This window comes from Pungitius pungitius, chromosome 3 (genome assembly GCF_949316345.1).
Source record: "Pungitius pungitius chromosome 3, fPunPun2.1, whole genome shotgun sequence".
Classification (NCBI taxonomy): domain Eukaryota; kingdom Metazoa; phylum Chordata; class Actinopteri; order Perciformes; family Gasterosteidae; genus Pungitius; species Pungitius pungitius.
Genome location: NC_084902.1, coordinates 1,422,206 through 1,445,412, shown reverse-complemented (window position 1 = coordinate 1,445,412; position 23,207 = coordinate 1,422,206). Strand labels below are relative to the sequence as shown.

The 23,207-nt window shown below is 45.5% G+C and overlaps 1 long non-coding RNA gene across 1 annotated transcript in view; it reads right to left on the bottom strand.

The window, feature by feature from the left end:
* Positions 1 to 63: 63 nt before the first annotated feature.
* Positions 64 to 23,207, bottom strand: part of LOC119193869 (uncharacterized) — a 33,303-nt gene continuing 10,159 nt past the window's right edge. Inside the window, exons 2-4 of the long non-coding RNA XR_009955901.1 lie at positions 2,049 to 2,793; positions 1,471 to 1,502; positions 64 to 1,360 (exon numbers count right to left, since the gene is read on the bottom strand). This is a non-coding gene — a long non-coding RNA (uncharacterized LOC119193869). The remainder of the gene's footprint in view (positions 1,361 to 1,470; positions 1,503 to 2,048; positions 2,794 to 23,207) is intronic.

Genomic DNA, 23,207 nt, shown 5'->3' with positions numbered 1-23,207 from the left:
CGCCACAGAAATCCTCCTCAGTGGATTTACAGCTCTACAATGACTTCACAGTGTTTACTCTCCTGCAGTTTTATTTCAATATCCAGATTTATTCTTTTAACAAAGAGTCCAGAAAAGTGATCGACATTAAATCCATAAATCACCAAACGTTCCGTAGAATAAATGATGAAATCATCCATCTCGCCTTTTATTTCCAGGCTTTTAAGACAAAAAAAACAACTCATCAATCATCATAATGTCATATTACTTTCACCGCTACTAACTTTTATTTCATCTTAATTTTATTCAATAAATCTGTAAAAGCCTCTCAAACGTTCCCGAGGCAACAAACCATCAAATGTTTTATTTTTCCGATGAACAGTTCCATAAATGAGAAGATAATATTGACATCAGAAGAAGTAGAGCAGGGAATCTTCCTCTCGGCCTCGGCTACGCGTTAGCATGTTAGCACGCGTTAGTACCCGTTAGCACGCGTTAGCATGACGGGTAAAAGTGACGGGAATGTGGTGAACGCATCGAAGCACTGGTCTAAAGTAGTATTAATTAAGTATTAATATACATACGTGTGTTTATACACGTGACGTTGAATATTAATGTTGAATTAAAAGACAGAAACACAATGAAACGAACCACGAGTCCACAAACAAACGCTTTATGCCTTTATCAAGCAAACCAGCTGGTTATTGAGTTTAAGTCAATGACGCCAATGGCCTCCTGACGCAAGGTTTGTCCTCGTCTACTTGTGTCCTCGTTTACGTCCTCGCTATGTCCACACTACGTCCTCTCTACGTCCTCGCTACGTCCACACTATGTCCTTGCTACGTCCACACTATGTCCTCGCTACGTCCACAATACGTCCACGCCATGCACACGCTGCATCCGTGAGTTCTCACGCACGCACACACACACACACACACAGTCACACACACACACACGCGCATACACACACCTTCAAACAGGGCCACCAGGTATGTTTGTCCGTCTTTGTCGTGCGTTTCTTTCACATCTCACAAACCAAGGTGAGCTCAGAAAGCTTCTTTCTCAGATTCACTTTGTTCAAATTTATAAAAATTCTCTAAAAAGTATTTTCTACGCAGAAGAACCGCAAAGAGGACTAAAATGAAGTCTGTCATATTCTGTCTTCAGGGCTTCCACCACAGGAAGGATTCTCGGAGTCTGGAACCCCGGCGCCCCCTGGAGGCCTGCAGAGGAACCAACGCAGACAGGAAGCTGAGGGGGGGGGACGTGACGACCTGCTCCGCCTCTGGAGGGCGCTGCAACCAAAGCTGCTGCTTCAGAGTCCGTCTTCAGACAGACCAGCAGGGGGCGCTGAGGGGGGGACATGGTCCCTGGTCCTGGTCTGAGGAGGAGGAGGAGGAGAGAGTCAGGTTCAGATGTGTCTTCCTCCTCTGTCTCTGAGGAAGAGGAGGGTAGTGCTGATGTCTCCGGGGTTATTTTTCTGTTGTTTACCTTCAGCTGTAAGCGACTGAAGGGACGTCCTGCTGCAGGAATCATTTAAACGTTATATTACTAAAATATGAGTTTCATTAGCAGCTGTGTGTTTCCATCAATTAACATGTGAAATGATTCATTTCTCATCAACGGTTTTAAAAAATCCATAATAATTATTGATAATTATTTTGAGCTTTTAAAAGTACTCAAAGAAACATTTTTAACAGTTTCTAAAAATATCATAAAGCATCATAGCAGTGAAAAAAAACATTAAAATGCCGTAATAACTTTAGTAACCATTGCTCTCTGATATCCCTGAAATCAAAATGTATTTTCAGAAGACAAACAGGAATGGACTTGATGAGGAGTAACACACACACACACACACACACACACACACACACACACACACACACACACACACACACACACACACACAAACACACGCACAAACACACACACACACACACGCACAAACACACACACACACACACACACACACACACAAACACACACACACACACACAAACACACACACACACACTCATCAGCTGAGGAGGAGAGGCGTGATGCGATGGAGTCTGAGCTGCATCCACCTTCAGCGCTTTAAAAAACCCTCCCAGCTGGAACCTCGTGATGAGCAGCTGATGATCAGAGTGGTTTGATGGGTGGAGATCAGCAGAGCGACGCCAACGGCTGGTGCTTTGTTGTTGTTGTTGTTTTGCATTTCAATAGATGACGTCACCGTGGGTCTCCTGCTCTTTGCCTCCACTCTCATCCTTCAGGCCTCAGCTGGTTCTCTGGGATCTAATCAGCCGAGGATAGGGGGGGTGGGGGGGGGTGATTAGATCTCACCCTAGAAGACGGCATCCTGCAGATAATAAAGGACACGCTGTGAAGAACAAGTAGACCACCGACCTGTTACACATCCATCCATCAGTTTATATCATATATCCTCATCCATCCATCAGTTTATATCATATATCCTCATCCATCCATCAGTTTATATCATAGATCCTCATCCATCCATCAGTTTATATCATATATCCTCATCCATCCATCAGTTTATATCATATATCCTCATCCATCCATCAGTTTATATCATAGATCCTCATCCATCCATCTGTTAAACCATATATCCACATTCATCCAACCATTCTTTTATGTCCTCCGTGCATAACATATATCCATATATTAAAGAACGTGGTTCAAGGCGGCGCATTCACTTCTCTGTTTGTGGATTCCTCACTTCCTGCTCCCTGACCCATGGTGGGTCCTCATGGCGCCTTTCAATGTTCTCAGATGAAATCAGCCGTCGTTCCTCTAAATCACCTGATGACCCTGACGGAGATGACATCATCACTGTAGACACGAGCAGTTAGTGATGAGGCTCATAAGGTTTAAGGAAGAGAGCTGATCAATAACCATGACGTAGTTATAGATTTGGCTCCTTCCGAGGGATTTTGGATGATCTGCAATGACGGTTCATCAGTCACTTGAGGGGTTTCATCAAATTTTGACATTGCGATATTTCAAAATTGCAGATAAAACCCATCTTTTGGAACCATATTCTCTTACTGATTGACAGGCAGGTCCCTTAGAACAAAGTGGGGGATATTGATCCTGTTGATCCGATCTCACTTTATATTTACAGCATATGTTCAACACTCGTGTCCTTCCAGCCAAAAAGCCGGTGAGCGAGTCCTTCTGAAGGACGTTCTGTTTTCTCAGTGAACTCCACAAGCGACAAAAAACAGACTGAACTCATGAACGTATTCGAATTGTCTCGTTGAGGCGGATCGTCTTCATGGCTGAGAGCCTTCTGCCGCCATGTGCAAGGCACACTGCGGTCCTTGGACTCGGGGACCGGGGGGGGGGGGCTCTCCGGGCGTCACGCTGTCTTCAGAAGACTCGCTGTTCTTTTAGGCTTAAAGACCTTTCGTCATCAAGGTGGAAACACAGTCAGCCACAGGATTCATCCAACGTGGGTCACACACTTTCACCCAGGACACTCATATAAACATATTTATATATCTGAATGCAGCGTCTCGTTGAACTTCCTTTCCTAATTTATCTTTTCTTGTCTAAAGTGTTTACCAAACAGGCATTTTTATACTAATTAATACTGAACAATAAAACAATACCTTTTACAAAATAAATTATTCCAACGCTTTGAGGTTTAACTGAGCAAAGATGTCGTCTCCTCACATCGAAGACGACGTGCTGACGAGTAAGAACTGGGATGCCTGGGACACGCTACCTGCTACCAGCTAACCGCTAGCCGCTAATGGCTAACTGCTAGCTCGGAGTCCTGGAGGCAGCGAGCAGCTGAGATCTCTCAGCTCCATCTGGACCGAGGCCGAGCCCCCCGCAGGAAAAAGAATACGTTCCCACCAGGGGACGAGCGTCGGTTTTCCCCCGTCTCAAAGGGGGGGGGGGTTAGTTAATCAGCTGCACCTGTTGCAGGCTCTGTGGGAACACACGCACACGTATGCAAGCGGGTGGGAACCGGCCCGTTGGGTCAGAAGCCTCTCGGGTCTCTCCCTGAAACCGAGGGACTTTCCGCCTAACGGGCCCATGATGTCATCCTCCGGAGTGCCACGGCACATTTGGGAGACGTTAGCGCTCCGTGACGTAGCTGGGGCTGTTCTCCACCACGTGGGGGGGCGGGGGGGGGGGGGGGTGGAGGTCCTCCGGGGGAAGCTCCATACGTTTGAGTGCTCCGGCCAGCAGAGGAAGAGCGGAGGCATGCGATTTTGACGATAACGTCTCACAACAGTTGTGCCGTTTGTTCGTGCTCAGACCGAGGTGCTAATGCGAGGTACCGCCCCCCCCTATTAATCCGATTATGTGATCGGTCATTGTAGTGTTTCTGTCATGAGATTAACATTCCTCTTCTGTTTGACTTGATTGTCACCATCCATCTGGTCACTACGGAGAGTTCCATTACAGCCAGCTCTCTGGACTCGTGCCACGCCCCTCCCCCCCCCCCCCCCCCGATCACAGCGACGCCCCCAAGCGGTTAACGCCGCGTTCGACGGGAGTCATCTTTTTGGTTACGTAATGCAGATAAAAATTAGTTCAAATGTGACGACAGATTCCCCCCCCCCCTCCACCTGTGCCCCGGTCTCACGGCCGTGTGGACCTTCGACCCTCGACTGGAGCAGAACATCTGCTCCCAGGAACAACGTGATGACGCAACGCCTGCGTCCATCTTCGGCCTCTTCTGGATCCTCGTGAGTCTCGTTTGTGCTGCGCTACCTGCGGCGTGTGGAGAATGGACGGCGAGGGGCAGAGACAGGGAGGGAGGCGTGGGGGGGTTTAGGTGCTCCTGGGCGGGTGGGGTGTGTGTAGGCGGTCGCTGTCTGACCGGGCGTCACAGCGTTGCAGCTGTTGGTGTTGACCAGCGGGTTACTGACTAATGTGTTAGGTCCCCCCCCAGTGTCTCTCTCAGACACACAGCCCCCCCCCCCCCCCCCCATTTACACATGCGGCATATGAGAGGAGGAGCAGTGATGCTGCTCCATGTACCATGTAGAAGTGTCCCTGAGCAAGACACCTAACCTCTAACTGCTCCCCAGGCAAAATGTAAGCCATGGGTTATAATGCAATGTAAGTCGCTTTGGATAAAAGCATCAGCTAAATGACGTGTGATGTTCTGGACAGAAAGTGATTATTGAGAGTTGTCTTTTACGGGAAACAGATGCATTCTGGGCTGGAAGCAGCGTTGACTGAGCCTTAACTGCACGTTCCTTTAACAATCGACAAACCTTAACCGATGGTCACAGCCACAAACTGTAAAAGCCGTCGGATTTCTTACTTACATCTTTTAGACGGCCCTTGAACGCATCATGAGTGACGAATGCTTCCATCAGAATGCGCAACCAAAAGGACGCTGGACGCTGTGAGTGAACTTCCATGGATTAGCAGGACTTTTATTTTTATAAAATAAAGATAAAATGAAGACCACAAAGGGAAGAATTGATTGATATGAAACAGGAAAGCTCATTGGTGTCCATTGGAATATTCTTTCTATTTACTGTATGTGATGCATTTCTTTTATTGGTTTCTACATGAATGTTGAATACGAAAATAAACCTCATGAATTAAAAGGTTTTGCACAAAGCATGTGAAGTCAGCGCACAACTATATATTTACGCGCTAACATTTCATTTAAAAATGTCGAAAAGTTTAAATAAACAGCACAAAATGATCCAGTTCTGCTGAAGTCTGCTTTTTGACGGTTATGAGTTAGACAATTTAACATTGAACAAATGTTGTGTTTACACCATGCATGTGCACGACCCTCCACACCTGCAGTGTTTTTCTTCCCCTGTGCACCTGGCCTGTGATTGACAGACGAGGCCGGGGGGGGGGGGGGTGGGGGTGGCTCCGGGTGACAGCGGCTGTGACCTCATCGGGTGGTGACGTGGCAGCGGCTCGCTGATGCTGCCAGATGTGTGAGGCGGCAGCAGGTTTTCACAGCTTCACGGAGAGCGTGGACAGCGTCCAGGAACAACGGGCTCTGTTTCCAGGCCCCCCCCCCCGACCCGCTCGCCCCCCCCCAGAGGCTCGTGGGTATAGAGCGGGAGGAAATAACCTGTTGCCGTCGTGTTCGCTGCAGTGTTGTCAGGAACAGTCAAGCCTTTGTTTTGCTGTGGGTGTTGGGGTTTGTAGGAGGTGGGGGGGGAGCTTTTTAGATGAACACGTCCAAAGAGCAATCAAGCCGTAACCAAGAGGAAACCTCTGGTTCTTTAATGAGGTTCATGAGTTAAAGCATCACTCTGTGTAGTGACCAGCAGGGGGCGACTCCTCTGCTCCCATAGACGTCTATGAGGAAATGACTCTACTTCTGTGTAGTGACCAGCAGGGGGCGACTCCTCTGCTCCCATAGACGTCTATGAGGAAATGACTCTACTTCTGTGTAGTGACCAGCAGGGGGCGACTCCTCTGCTCCCATAGACGTCTATGAGGAAATGACTCTACTTCTCTCTTGATTTATTCCCTCAGTAAACATTGTAAACATGAGTTTATGGTCTCAGTCTCTAGTTTCAAGTCTTCTTCAATGCAGCATGATGTTCATTTAGTGAATGATGGTCCATTTAGAGTCAAACAGACCATGAAGCAGGGGACGCTTTGGGGCGGGACTACACAATGATTGACAGGTCTACAAACCAATGAGCGACATCACATATATGTTGTGGAGATGTGGACTCTTCTTTGTCTGTAGGAGTGAACAGATATTTAAGGATGATTGGACACAATGTTCCCTCCACTGATTGAAGTATTGATTGTTTATTTGTTCAGCCCAGCTGATCGCAGTGTAAGTGCTTCACACTGTGCCTCATTTCCACCGTGAATATTTGGATAATTAGCTGTTTCATAGTGAATAAAGAGAAACAGAGTGTGTGATGTATTTTTAATGTTTCTCATTCAGGGCCATGTGGACCCCCCCATGGAGCCGTGTTTAGACAGCTGACTCAGCTTACTCTCTGGCTACAGGACATCACACGATTGATTATGAAGTCATCTGCACGTTCTTACGCTGAAGTGACCTTTGACCTTTCAACTTGACAAAATCCTGCTCCTCCCAACCTAAAGAATTCTGCTAAGCTAAGACGCATTGGTTCTCTCCACCGAAAATAAGATGGGTGTGGACACAGGTCTCCCATCTGTGTGTCTTCAAACAGAAATAAGGACAAAGAGGACAAAGTGGGACCTTATCTGGGGACAGAAATGGGACCCCACAGGTGACGGTGAGAGAGGCTAATGTGCTACGACATCTCCATTATGCGATGACATCATCATCCTGAAAGCAATAACACGGTGCACCTAAAGAAACATCTCACATGGTTATTATGTGTGCAGGTCTGGATGTGACCCCCCCCTCCCCCTCTCTCTTCCTCTGGTGACATAAAAGAGGCTCATTCTGCCTTTAGGTTAAAACCACGTGTAGATGATGTTCTGTTCGGATGAGCACACGCTGGCTCGAGAGCACGTGACACGCGTGACAAACGTAGCAGCGTCCTCAGGGGACCCGTTAGCATCTCTGAGTAACATCTGTACGATGTCTCGCAGGGCATCAGGTGACCTGAGAACATGAGTCATGAGCCAAGGTGGGCTCAGAAGGTTTTCATCTAATTAAAAACAAAAGACGTACCAGATGGGGGAGGGGAGCTTGTGGAAAAGAAAAATAAATGAAGAGAGAACATGAGCTAACTTCATCTTCGATGTCCCCGATGTAACAGATGTATCGGCCATTTGGCCTACTGCAGATATGAAACCACTATGAGGGCAGGGTAAAGTTCTCCGGTTCCACGTGGGTCACCTCAATGGCTCCTCAGACAGACCACATACAAAAACATACAAACAGGTGGAGGCTTCAGTTGCAGAAGGTCATGGCAGCTCACCGCCTCTCCTCCAAGAGGCAGTCTGTCTAACAAGGTCTGAGGAGGTCAAAGGTTGTTTCAAGAGGCCAGGGACTGTCTCTGGAGGTCATAGAAGGTCTGAGGAGGTGTCATGAGGTCTAACAAGGCCTGAGGAGGTCAGAAAAGGTCTACGAGGTCTGAGGAGGACAAAGGAGATCTTAAGAGGTCAGAGAATATCTGAGAAGGTGTCAGGAGGTCTTACAAGGTCTGAGGTCAGAGGAGGCCTCAAGAGGTGGTCACAGAGGTGGTCTCAGAAGGTCCCAGGAGGTCAGAGGAGGTCCTGAGGAGGTCAGGCAGAGGGGTAAAACGACATCATTCCTGGTTAAGTGGGTTTTTCCAGAAACCTTAAAACCTTGAAAGAATGTTCCCTCTGAAGCAGTGATGAAGTGGGCAGGTGAGAGCACGTAAACGTGGGCACGTCTGAAGCCCCCCCCCCCCCCCCCCCCCACATGTCTCCTCAGCCAGACAGCTTCTGTCAGCACCCCCCCCTCGATGCACATTCCACTTCCACTGAGTCGGAGAGGAGATCCGCTCAGCTTCACCTGATAACACAAAGTCGTCCTTCAACAAACCAGCAAACCAAACCTCCTCCGTATCGTCACGTGTTGCTGCTAAACGTTCTCTCACTTCCTCTCAGCGACGTGTAGTCAGTTGATTTTGTCTAAATTGTGCTTAAGTTGTATTGTCCATTGTTGTTGTGTTGTCTGTGTTGTGTGTATTGTTTCGCTTGTGCTCATTTAAAAAGGAAACATGATGCAGTTTTGCTTTTTGTTAAACGTAGAGTCACTGATGTGGAGCTTCTAGAATGTGCTGAAGCTGTTGTCTTCTCTCACGTCGAGTTTCTGTCCAGCTGCTGGACAAACATCTGTCTCCGCCCAGATCACCGGCTCCTGAGAGGAAGATCTTTAGCTTAAAATGAGGCCTCCCAGTATGGTGATGTCATTCCCTGAAGTCATCCAACTCTTCCGTGTCTGTAAATATCTTTTTGAACGCACCAATAAAGAATTCGAAACATTTCAACAACAACATCAAGATATTCGATCTCCTCCATGTCCTTTGTCCACTTCCCCCTCATAGATGTCCATTCTGTTTGAATGACGAGTCTCTAACAGTTTGAGCTTCCTCCACTTTAGTGAAGATGTTTTAAATAAAGCTGCCTCAACGTGCAAGATGCAGCATCTTTTTTCCCCCTGACGCCGCGCTGCACACCTGCAGGATCCCCATCCAGGAGGAGGAGTAGAGGTGAAGATCAATCATTCATTAAGTGAGGTGAGGCCTCTTCAACGCACAGACGTCGCTTTGCGATCCTTATGGTTGAAATGCACTTGTTGTAAGTTAAGTGACATGTAATGAAATGTGTAACTTGTGAAAGAAAAAACAAACTATTCACTGACCTTTGTGTGTGCTCACAACCTTTCAAGTTCAAAGTATGAACCTCTAAGTGGGGACACTGTGTTCTGACTGGTAATAGATGACTGTGAATTATTCATTCTTTAATATTGTTGACCTGGAAAAAGCCCAAATAAAGAATAAAACACTCAAAGCTGTGCTTCCAAATAAGTAAACCTCAGCTTCAGATTTAAAAAATCCGTTACAAAACAAGTGGAAAATAACACAATGTTCTCCAGCCGAGCCCCGGCTTCAATAAACCGAGATAAATGTTATTATAAGTATAAGCTATTGGAGTGAGGGTGGCACATGGAGTAATGTGGTGGGCTGCGAGCCACAAGGTTGGTGGTTCGAATCCCGGCTGCTCCATGTGCCATGTGGAAGTGTCACTGAGCAAGACACCTGACCCCTAACTGCTCCCCAGGCAACAATGTAACGCATGGGTTATGATGCAATGCACGTCGCCCCGGAGGAACATCTCCTCGCTGGTTATGAAACCGTTCTGGGGGGTTTACACGCGCCACGTCATACAGTACGAGTTGTGCAGCAGCTGCTCCGGTGACTCATGGCGCTGGACGAGTCGTCCCACTAGGTGAGTAAATACTCCGTTTACAATACACACATTCAAGTGTTGCTGTGCGCTTCTCTACGCACCCATAAACCCTCATTTACAAGTTCCCAAGCCCACGCCATCCAAATTAACTACACGCATGTTTTTTTACAGCAATGTCTGCAACACGTGCAGCGTGATGAAACGTGATGAAGCGTGTGTGCGTTTCAGCTTCAAGAAACCTTTTGTTAATGCACAAATGATGCTGAAATACTTGGTTGTGTAAAAGATGGTAATTTGGTTTAAAAATAAAACAAATCGCATGAACAGTTAACGGTTAAATACTGTTTTTGTGTGACACCCTTCTTCCGCCAGATCACATAAAAATGTGCCTCATTAGATCATCACACAGGTCCTACTAACGCCTGACAGACTCAGGGGCGGGTTCCATTCCTCCATGTTTGCGTGTGTGAATTTGTACAAAACATGTGTGTGTGTGTGTGTGTGTGTGTTTTGTACGCCAGCACATTGCCTCATTTCTTCTGCCTGCAGAGGAATGCCGAGCTGTTGTTGTGTGCGTCTGTGCCAGCGTCTCTGCTCCCCATCAGTCACAGAGTCCTAGCAGGCCAACAGCTGACCGCGCGCACACACACACACACACACAACAGTGATGTCATCGTATCAGACGGGACAGAACAGCAGCCATCGGCCCGGCTGTCCTCTGGGCTTTTTTTTTTTTACAAAAGTCCGAAACCCCCGAACCCTGCGAGTCTCTTGCATGTTCTTCAGTTGGAACAGAACGTGCAGTTTTTAAAAATAACAATAAAAACTGTGCAGGGTGAGTGAACTCGGCCTGTTCGCCACATGAGGGTCATCTTGGGGGTGGGGCCGCAGCGAGCTCTGGAATGGTGATGAAGACATCTTGACTGGGGGGGTGGACCCTGAGACGTGGCTTTTTCAGATCGAGTGGGTTCGTCTCAGTGTGAGGTGCAGAAAGGTTTATTTTCTAGCCATGAGCGACCCGGGGGGGGGGCGTTTTGTGCTGCCAAATAATTTTGATTTAAGTTCCAGAAAGTATGCCGTTGTGTCCTCGTCACTGGCGACAAGGCATTTGGTTTCTTTGACTTTGAAGAAAACAGATTATTGTTGTTATAATTATAATAATATTTGTTGCCACGCCAACATCACTTTGACTCCAGTTAAGAGTGTTAAGGAGCGGCCATCTTGGATTTCCTCCTCCGCCGCCATCTTGACTTTTTGAGGATGTCGAGTGTTGGCCCTCAACTTTGCATCTTTCTGGCTGATGAATGCAGATCTCTGTCCACCAGCTGTAGTCTGATTGAGGAGTTTATCCGACGCGCAACAGCTTCTTTCGTATTGACCCATTTTGATCCCTGATAATTTCGCACAAATAAACTACCAAAATTCTCTGGAGTCGGTAGCGTTGGATCCCCTCGAACCTGCAAGGAGGTCGACGCTCACTCAGGAAGTCCTTCAGGGTTCTTCTCAGCACGATTTGGTCGCTCGGCTGGCTGATGTTCGGCGTGTCCCGTCACTTCCTCGGCTCATTGTCAGTTGTGCGGAGTAAAATAATTGCTTTGCCTGAAGCTGTGCTTCCCCTCCCACCCACGAGGAGAGTGGAATTCATCTCAAATAAAAACACTCACAGTATCGTCCAAAATGCATCGTTTACACGCAAACGTCTACTTGCTCTCATCCAGAATGGTTAGCGGAGTGAAAAATAGTCTTTGTGTGACCGAACAGAAAATGAGTTGTAACTTATTCACAAGATGACTTGAGGTATGCGAGCAAGTGGCCAGAAGAAACACAACGTGGACAGTTGCAAATATCTAAATACCTAAAAAAATACCTAAATCTAAAAATAAAATACTTCTGTGACAACGCATCGTTCGTCAGGTCAACGCCGTGGTCGCAGAGCCGTGGACTTCTGGCCCATGAAGGCAGCTCCCCCCCCCCCCCTCCCCCCCACACTCAACCAGCTGCCGTCATTCATGCGAACACGAGCATGTGATCGCGAGGAACTATGAACGTATGAACGATGCGTGATGATGAGTAATTACACACACACACACATGAAGTCCAAGGCACAAAGAACTCGTTCTGGGCTTCCACTCGAGGAAGTTACGCTCAGACACTTTTACAGCAGCTGAATAATGGATGGATTTAATTTGACAGGGGTGAAGGGTCAATTTTGAACCACTATGAAAAAAGTAGGTCCGGGTGGATCAGGTGTCAGGTGGATCTCTGCGTCCCAGGAGCCAGAGCCCAGTGGAAGCAGGTGTGTGTGTGTGTGTAGACCTACACAGACATGGTACTATGTTTGACTATCAACACACCCTCGCAGGTTGTTCTTTGGTCCTCTACTTCAAACTGTGACGCTCCAGGTCCCCCCCCAGGTCAGGGACGGAACATGGTCCCCGGTGAGGTCATTCACTGCAGAGCTCCTTAGGGTGCTCTTTAAGGTGCTCCTTAGGGTACTCTTTAAGGTGCTCCTTAGGGTGCTCTTTAGCGTCTTTATATCCTCCCTTTTGATAATTAATTGCTCCTTTGACATTTCGAGAACATGCATTTGATCATTTCATAACTTTTCAATAAACTGAGACAGGATTTGAACTCTCTCGACCTCCTTTGTCTTCATAACAACCTTCTGTACCTCTGTCAGGTTTCTCCTGTCAACTTGGATCATAACAGAACAAGATTCAGCGGAATGTACTACAGGCGAACCTTAACTCAGATGCTACAACAAAAAAAATAATGATCCCAGCCAGCAAAAAACATTTTTACAGGCTTCTTTCTCGTCTCACGTTTTTCAAAGTGCAATGGATACTGTTTAAGACTTGTTTTAGTTTTATGAAGTAAAACCATAAAAGAGTAAAAGGTGTAAAACATGAACAAGACATTGCATTGCATTGCTGCCGTAGAGCCTGTCAATCAGTGTGTAGTCCCGCCCTTAAAAATACCATGCTTTATGATCCTTTAAACGCTAAAAAGGACCATAATGTGCCAAAGGAGCATCATGCTGGAATGAAGAAGACTTGAAACTATATTGAGACCTTAACGTGTGTTATGAATACGGCCCTGGATGTTGGGGATTGGACGTGAACTCAAGCATGTTTGTCTTTTAAACTATAGTAAAATAAAATGATGATGCAATATGAAGTAGTTAGTATGAAACCATGAAGACGGAAAAAAAATACGTATAGCCTGGGTAGCCTGGGTGTGCAGTAATGCGATGATGCATGCACAAACATGTATATACTTATACAGTATGTATATATTTAATAGCAATACAATTATATGAATTATCTGAAGGGGATCCTTCAGGAAGCTGGGAGCCTTGATCTCTCTGGTTGGAGGTTCTGGAGGGAGGGGACAGAGACCTGGTGGTCCTCTCAGTCCACTGCGGGTTTTAAGGATTGGGGAGTTCTTTATTTTACAGGTGGCAAAGCCCTTTGAGGCGTTTGGGTCACTCATTAGGCTTAAAGTAAATATTTGTCAGGTTATCTGCCATCAACGATTGGTACGAGCAGGTTCCCTTTAACAACACCAAAGTCCTCTGGCGTGTGTACCAGCCAATGGGCCTTGTTGGCTGGGTGGCGGTGTTCAGTCACCCTCAGCAATGTGCAATCAAAGAAACTTGGTGAAGCAGTTCATGTGTGGGGAGGACAACCCGAGCTGAGATCACAGTAAACATCAGTGGCTTAAGCAAGACAAACACTTACTTAGTGGTCGGAACCGCTTGTGATGTAATGTAGCCTGAGTGGTGATGTAATGTAGCCTAAGGACATAGCAGCATGCCACTCGGAGCCGTACATCGTGAATAACACAATGAAAGCATTCAATGCGCTCCTGCAATGAGACATTTGTCTTTTCCCATCATGCATTGGGAAAATCATCCAAACTGCACAGGGGAGACGGTTCATGAAACAACCAACTCGATTGGTTCCACTCTGTAGAGGTGAGTAGCGATCCAGTGATCCAGTTCATAGACTAGTGGCGCCACTAAAGAAACGGAAACATAGAAACCCCTCACAGATCATTATTGATCCTGGATCCTTCAAGTGTTGAGATAGCCCAAAGTATTTGCATTTCCAGACTGGAAACCCAACTTTAACAACATTACAGAATTGGACATCCATCAGACGGCCTTCATTGACAGCTCCAAGCCTCTCATCCATCAGCTTCATTGACTGTAATGTGGAAATACCTCCACGAAGCCACTCGGGGGCAGTTTATCAGACTTGTCTTCGACTGTTGAGACATGAGCAATGATTCACGTCCCACTAATTGAATAACATTACAGTGAAGGCTGACTCAGAGAAGCATGTGATTACATAAAGCCTTTTAATGTAGAATCTGAAGTAAATCCATTTTCTTTAATGGATGGAAAATGGAGTTTAAATGTAGGATGGTTGTTGCTATTTAAAGCTTTGGCTGCAAAACCCTGGTATATTTAACCTGGCGTATTTCCCTTAAATGTGGCGGCTGGCCCTGTATGGCTCATGCTAACTCACCCTTTCATTGTAAAGAAGGGGAGGGGGGCACCTAAATGGGCGGAGAGGTTGATGGACGGGTCAAACAAACACAAGACTTACAGATATAAAGGTTGACATTTTGTCACCTGAGTTGCGAGTCGTGTGAGTAAAGTGGGTCCCTGACAGGTGGAAGCCTCTTGATCTGCAGAGTGAGGCAGAGAGTCTTGTTCAATAGGACGAAGGGCACCGGCTCACAATGATTGACAAGGCTTCAGGAGCAAGGTTCGACGTCTTAGTCACTCCGCACTCCAAATACGGTAACTTTTGTTCATTGGGTGGCAAAAAAACAACACGGCAATGCCCTTAATCCAAGACGTGAATGGAAGTCGCAGCGTTTAACCTTTGACCCACAGCCGACACAGTTAGAAAGTGAAGTCAACCTCCAACACACTGTTTTTCTAATAGCGGTTGTGTTAAAATAACAGTTGTATCTTGACAGGATGGTATGCATCTAAAGGCACGCGTCTGACTCCGATGGCCAGCGGTACCAAGGATTTGACGAGTTGAAACTCACTGTATCAGAACACAATAGAAGAGAACGTCATAACATCTGTGAGAATAGTGCATGCTCCCGCTGTGTGATGGCTGGTATAAAGAAGCCCTTTGACCTTTGTCAATTTGTTGCCATGTCCACCCAGATATTAGCCCAACACTGTTCATGCCAGACAAAAGAAAAGCCCAGTTTAATCTCCCTCCAACAGCTGCCCAGTTGGAGTAGTTGACAGATAGAAACAGGATGGTTTGAGGATGCTTTGAGGGGCTGAGATTGAGAGGCGTGGGCTGAGAGGGCTGTTTGACTGCTTCACAGTTTCCAGCACCATTTATCATTCTCATGTTCCATGAGTAGAATGTGTTAGCTGCAGGGAGGAGAGCACAGGAGGCCCGGCCCGACAGCCGCTGATGGATCGCCTGCACACTTCCCGAGATGTCTAATTAGAGGCACACCACCAGAAGAAGAACAGGTGCCTCCTGCTCTTCTACCTATTCTCAGTTTTCGCGCGCTGGAGTCCGGGTCAGTGACGGCTCTGGAAAACCGAAACGTCTGTTCTGAACACAACGTCAGCGGCCAGATGGAGATTCTGATCTTCTGGCAAACTTCAGCCGCTGGAGAGACTTTTCCTCTGCTGTGAAACCGAGAATTCAAATTCCATCAGAACAAAGTGTCAGTTGAAAGCTGAGAATCTTTTGTTGCTGGATGTTAGTAATGTGCAAAGCGTTCGATAACCACGTCAGCTCAAAGGACTTCTGCAGACGAACATTGTTTCGCTGCATTGTCTCCATGGAGCCCAGTTCTCTTTATTGAGTTACACTTGCATGGGTGAATGCTGGATGATATCATACAGCAGGCTGCTCCAGATGTGTAAAATGGCACTGGCACACACATTTCTGTGGCTTTACTTCACGCAGAACAAACACTGGGTGAGGTCTGGTCTACGTCCTGGGTGAGGGGTGGGGGGGGGGGGGTAGTTTAAATCCTCTTCATGTCTCAGACCGGTCACCTGGTATAAAATGTGTAATCGAACACCCAGCGCTTGTCATCGGCTCCTCGTCCCCCCGGGCATCGCCTCTATTTTGGACCTATTTGCACCTTTTTTCACTTCGCAGAGGGTGTTTCATTTGAGCTGGAGAGGAATTCACTCAAAAGGTCTGTGAGGTGCTTTGGATGAAAGCCCAGTGAAAACTTTCATGCCATTCTCTTTTATTCAAATTGTTTTGCAGCTTTGGCAAAAGGAGCACAATGTCAGACGAGGTTTTTATGGTTATAAACATGTATGCCTTTAAGCATTTAGACATTCCTGGCACAGTAAGGACACAGTAAGAACACAGTAAGAAACAGAAAGGAGACAGTAAGGAGACAGTAAGGAGACAGTAAGGAGACAGTAAGGACACAGTAAGGAGACAGTAAGGACACAGTAAGGACACAGTAAGAACACAGTAAGGACACAGTAAGGACACAGTAAGAACACAGTAAGAACACAGTAAGGACACAGTAAGAACACAGTAAGGAGACAGTAAGAACACAGTAAGGAGACAGTAAGGACACAGTAAGGACACAGTAAGGAGACAGTAAGGACACAGTAAGGACACAGTAAGAACACAGTAAGGACACAGTAAGGACACAGTAAGAACACAGTAAGAACACAGTAAGGACACAGTAAGGACACAGTAAGAACACAGTAAGGACACAGTAAGAACACAGTAAGGAGACAGTAAGAACACAGTAAGGAGACAGTAAGGAGACAGTAAGGACACAGTAAGGAGACAGTAAGGAGACAGTAAGAACACAGTAAGGAGACAGTAAGAACACAGTAAGGACACAGTAAGGACACAGTAAGGACACAGTAAGAACACAGTAAGAACACAGTAAGGACACAGTAAGAACACAGTAAGGAGACAGTAAGGACACAGTAAGGAGACAGTAAGGAGACAGTAAGAACACAGTAAGGAGACAGTAAAACACAGTAAGGACACAGTAAGGAGACAGTAAGAACACAGTAAGAACACAGTAAGAACACAGTAAGGACACAGTAAGAACACAGTAAGGAGACAGTAACGACACAGTAAGAACACAGTAAGGAGACAGTAACGAGACAGTAAGAACACAGTAAGGAGACAGTAACGAGACAGTAAGGAGACAGTAACGAGACAGTAAGGACACAGTAAGGAGACAGTAAGAACACAGTAAGGAGACAGTAAGAACACAGTAAGAACACAGTAAGAACACAGTAAGGAGACAGTAAGAACACAGTAAGAACACAGTAAGAACACAGTAACGAGACAGTAAGAACACAGTAAGGAGACAGTAAGAACACAGTAAGAACACAGTAAGAACACAGTAAGGACACAGTAAGAACACAGTAAGGAGACAGTAACGACACAGTAAGAACACAGTAAGGAGACAGTAACGAGACAGTAAGGACACAGTAAGGAGACAGTAAGGACACAGTAAGGAGACAGTAAGGACACAGTAAGAACACAGTAAGGAGACAGTAAGAACACAGTAAGGAGACAGTAAGGACACAGTAAGGACACAGTAAGGAGACAGTAAGAACACAGTAAGGAGACAGTAAGAACACAGTAAGAACACAGTAAGGAGACAGTAAGAACACAGTAAGGAGACAGTAAGGACACAGTAAGGACACAGTAAGGAGACAGTAAGAACACAGTAAGGAGACAGTAAGGAGACAGTAAAGACACAGTAAGGAGACAGTAAGGAGACAGTAAGAACACAGTAAGGACACAGTAAGGAGACAGTAAGAACACAGTAAGGAGACAGTAAGGAGACAGTAAGGACACAGTAAGGAGACAGTAATGAGACAGTAAGAACACAGTAAGGAGACAGTAAGAACACAGTAAGGACACAGTAAGGACACAGTAAGGACACAGTAAGAACACAGTAAGGACACAGTAAGAACACAGTAAGGAGACAGTAAGGAGACAGTAAGGACACAGTAAGGACACAGTAAGGAGACAGTAAGAACACACTAAGGACACAGTAAGGACACAGTAAGGACACAGTAAGAACACAGTAAGGACACAGTAAGAACACAGTAAGGAGACAGTAAGAACACAGTAAGGAGACAGTAACGAGACAGTAAGAACACAGTAAGGAGACAGTAACGAGACAGTAAGGACACAGTAAGGAGACAGTAACGAGACAGTAAGGACACAGTAAGGACACAGTAAGAACACAGTAAGGAGACAGTAAGAACACAGTAAGGAGACAGTAAGAACACAGTAAGGACACAGTAAGAACACAGTAAGGAGACAGTAAGAACACAGTAAGGAGACAGTAAGGACACAGTAAGAACACAGTAAGAACACAGTAAGAACACAGTAAGGACACAGTAAGGACACAGTAAGGAGACAGTAAGGACACAGTAAGGACACAGTAAGGAGACAGTAACGAGACAGTAAGGACACAGTAAGGAGACAGTAAGGACACAGTAAGAACACAGTAAGGAGACAGTAAGAACACAGTAAGGAGACAGTAAGGACACAGTAAGGACACAGTAACGAGACAGTAAGGACATTAAGGACACAGTAAGGACACAGTAAGAACACAGTAAGAACACAGTAAGGACACAGTAAGGACACAGTAAGGAGACAGTAAGGACACAGTAAGGAGACAGTAAGGACACAGTAAGAACACAGTAAGGACACAGTAAGGAGACAGTAAGAACACAGTAAGGAGACAGTAAGGACACAGTAAGAACACAGTAAGGACACAGTAAGGAGACAGTAACGAGACAGTAAGAACACAGTAAGGAGACAGTAAGAACACAGTAAGGAGACAGTAAGGACACAGTAAGAACACATTAAGGACACAGTAAGGACACAGTAAGAACACAGTAAGAACACAGTAAGGACACAGTAAGGACACAGTAAGGAGACAGTAAGGACACAGTAAGGACACAGTAAGGAGACAGTAACGAGACAGTAAGGACACAGTAAGGAGACAGTAAGGACACAGTAAGAACACAGTAAGGAGACAGTAAGAACACAGTAAGGAGACAGTAAGGACACAGTAAGGACACAGTAAGGAGACAGTAAGAACACAGTAAGGAGACAGTAAGGAGACAGTAAAGACACAGTAAGGAGACAGTAAGGAGACAGTAAGAACACAGTAAGGACACAGTAAGGAGACAGTAAGAACACAGTAAGGACACAGTAAGGAGACAGTAAGGACACAGTAAGGACACAGTAAGGAGACAGTAACGAGACAGTAAGGACACAGTAAGGAGACAGTAAGGACACAGTAAGAACACAGTAAGGAGACAGTAAGAACACAGTAAGGAGACAGTAAGGACACAGTAAGGACACAGTAAGGAGACAGTAAGAACACAGTAAGGAGACAGTAAGGAGACAGTAAAGACACAGTAAGGAGACAGTAAGGAGACAGTAAGAACACAGTAAGGACACAGTAAGGAGACAGTAAGAACACAGTAAGGAGACAGTAAGGAGACAGTAAGGACACAGTAAGGAGACAGTAATGAGACAGTAAGAACACAGTAAGGAGACAGTAAGAACACAGTAAGGACACAGTAAGGACACAGTAAGAACACAGTAAGGAGACAGTAAGGAGACAGTAAGGACACAGTAAGGAGACAGTAATGAGACAGTAAGAACACAGTAAGGAGACAGTAAGAACACAGTAAGGACACAGTAAGAACACAGTAAGAACACAGTAAGGACACAGTAAGAACACAGTAAGGAGACAGTAAGGAGACAGTAAGGACACAGTAAGGACACAGTAAGGAGACAGTAAGAACACAGTAAGGACACAGTAAGGACACAGTAAGGACACAGTAAGAACACAGTAAGGACACAGTAAGAACACAGTAAGGAGACAGTAAGAACACAGTAAGGACACAGTAAGGAGACAGTAAGGAGACAGTAAGGAGACAGTAAGGACACAGTAAGGAGACAGTAATGAGACAGTAAGAACACAGTAAGGAGACAGTAAGAACACAGTAAGGACACAGTAAGAACACAGTAAGAACACAGTAAGGACACAGTAAGAACACAGTAAGGAGACAGTAAGGAGACAGTAAGGACACAGTAAGGACACAGTAAGGACACAGTAAGAACACAGTAAGGACACAGTAAGAACACAGTAAGGAGACAGTAAGAACACAGTAAGGACACAGTAAGGAGACAGTAAGGAGACAGTAAGGACACAGTAAGGAGACAGTAACGAGACAGTAAGGACACATTAAGGAGACAGTAACGAGACAGTAAGGACACAGTAAGGACACAGTAAGGAGACAGTAAGAACACAGTAAGGACACAGTAAGAACACAGTAAGGAGACAGTAAGAACACAGTAAGGAGACAGTAAGGACACAGTAAGAACACAGTAAGGACACAGTAAGGAGACAGTAACGAGACAGTAAGAACACAGTAAGGAGACAGTAACGAGACAGTAAGGACATTAAGGACACAGTAAGGACACAGTAAGGACACAGTAAGAACACAGTAAGGACACAGTAAGGACACAGTAAGAACACAGTAAGAACACAGTAAGGACACAGTAAGAACACAGTAAGGAGACAGTAAGAACACAGTAAGGAGACAGTAAGGACACAGTAAGGACACAGTAAGGAGACAGTAAGGACACAGTAAGGACACAGTAAGAACACAGTAAGGACACAGTAAGGACACAGTAAGAACACAGTAAGAACACAGTAAGGACACAGTAAGGACACAGTAAGAACACAGTAAGGACACAGTAAGAACACAGTAAGGAGACAGTAAGAACACAGTAAGGAGACAGTAAGGAGACAGTAAGGACACAGTAAGGAGACAGTAAGGAGACAGTAAGAACACAGTAAGGAGACAGTAAGAACACAGTAAGGACACAGTAAGGACACAGTAAGGACACAGTAAGAACACAGTAAGAACACAGTAAGGACACAGTAAGAACACAGTAAGGAGACAGTAAGGACACAGTAAGGAGACAGTAAGGAGACAGTAAGAACACAGTAAGGAGACAGTAAAACACAGTAAGGACACAGTAAGGAGACAGTAAGAACACAGTAAGAACACAGTAAGAACACAGTAAGGACACAGTAAGAACACAGTAAGGAGACAGTAACGACACAGTAAGAACACAGTAAGGAGACAGTAACGAGACAGTAAGAACACAGTAAGGAGACAGTAACGAGACAGTAAGGAGACAGTAACGAGACAGTAAGGACACAGTAAGGAGACAGTAAGAACACAGTAAGGAGACAGTAAGAACACAGTAAGAACACAGTAAGAACACAGTAAGGAGACAGTAAGAACACAGTAAGAACACAGTAAGAACACAGTAACGAGACAGTAAGAACACAGTAAGGAGACAGTAAGAACACAGTAAGAACACAGTAAGAACACAGTAAGGACACAGTAAGAACACAGTAAGGAGACAGTAACGACACAGTAAGAACACAGTAAGGAGACAGTAACGAGACAGTAAGGACACAGTAAGGAGACAGTAAGGACACAGTAAGGAGACAGTAAGGACACAGTAAGAACACAGTAAGGAGACAGTAAGAACACAGTAAGGAGACAGTAAGGACACAGTAAGGACACAGTAAGGAGACAGTAAGAACACAGTAAGGAGACAGTAAGAACACAGTAAGAACACAGTAAGGAGACAGTAAGAACACAGTAAGGAGACAGTAAGGACACAGTAAGGACACAGTAAGGAGACAGTAAGAACACAGTAAGGAGACAGTAAGGAGACAGTAAAGACACAGTAAGGAGACAGTAAGGAGACAGTAAGAACACAGTAAGGACACAGTAAGGAGACAGTAAGAACACAGTAAGGAGACAGTAAGGAGACAGTAAGGACACAGTAAGGAGACAGTAATGAGACAGTAAGAACACAGTAAGGAGACAGTAAGAACACAGTAAGGACACAGTAAGGACACAGTAAGGACACAGTAAGAACACAGTAAGGACACAGTAAGAACACAGTAAGGAGACAGTAAGGAGACAGTAAGGACACAGTAAGGACACAGTAAGGAGACAGTAAGAACACACTAAGGACACAGTAAGGACACAGTAAGGACACAGTAAGAACACAGTAAGGACACAGTAAGAACACAGTAAGGAGACAGTAAGAACACAGTAAGGAGACAGTAACGAGACAGTAAGAACACAGTAAGGAGACAGTAACGAGACAGTAAGGACACAGTAAGGAGACAGTAACGAGACAGTAAGGACACAGTAAGGACACAGTAAGAACACAGTAAGGAGACAGTAAGAACACAGTAAGGAGACAGTAAGAACACAGTAAGGACACAGTAAGAACACAGTAAGGAGACAGTAAGAACACAGTAAGGAGACAGTAAGGACACAGTAAGAACACAGTAAGAACACAGTAAGAACACAGTAAGGACACAGTAAGGACACAGTAAGGAGACAGTAAGGACACAGTAAGGACACAGTAAGGAGACAGTAAGGAGACAGTAAAGACACAGTAAGGAGACAGTAAGGAGACAGTAAGAACACAGTAAGGACACAGTAAGGAGACAGTAAGAACACAGTAAGGAGACAGTAAGGAGACAGTAAGGACACAGTAAGGAGACAGTAATGAGACAGTAAGAACACAGTAAGGAGACAGTAAGAACACAGTAAGGACACAGTAAGGACACAGTAAGGAGACAGTAAGGACACAGTAAGGAGACAGTAAGGACACAGTAAGAACACAGTAAGGACACAGTAAGGAGACAGTAAGAACACAGTAAGGAGACAGTAAGGACACAGTAAGAACACAGTAAGGACACAGTAAGGAGACAGTAACGAGACAGTAAGAACACAGTAAGGAGACAGTAAGAACACAGTAAGGAGACAGTAAGGACACAGTAAGAACACATTAAGGACACAGTAAGGACACAGTAAGAACACAGTAAGAACACAGTAAGGACACAGTAAGGACACAGTAAGGAGACAGTAAGGACACAGTAAGGACACAGTAAGGAGACAGTAACGAGACAGTAAGGACACAGTAAGGAGACAGTAAGGACACAGTAAGAACACAGTAAGGAGACAGTAAGAACACAGTAAGGAGACAGTAAGGACACAGTAAGGACACAGTAAGGAGACAGTAAGAACACAGTAAGGAGACAGTAAGGAGACAGTAAAGACACAGTAAGGAGACAGTAAGGAGACAGTAAGAACACAGTAAGGACACAGTAAGGAGACAGTAAGAACACAGTAAGGACACAGTAAGGAGACAGTAAGGACACAGTAAGGACACAGTAAGGAGACAGTAACGAGACAGTAAGGACACAGTAAGGAGACAGTAAGGACACAGTAAGAACACAGTAAGGAGACAGTAAGA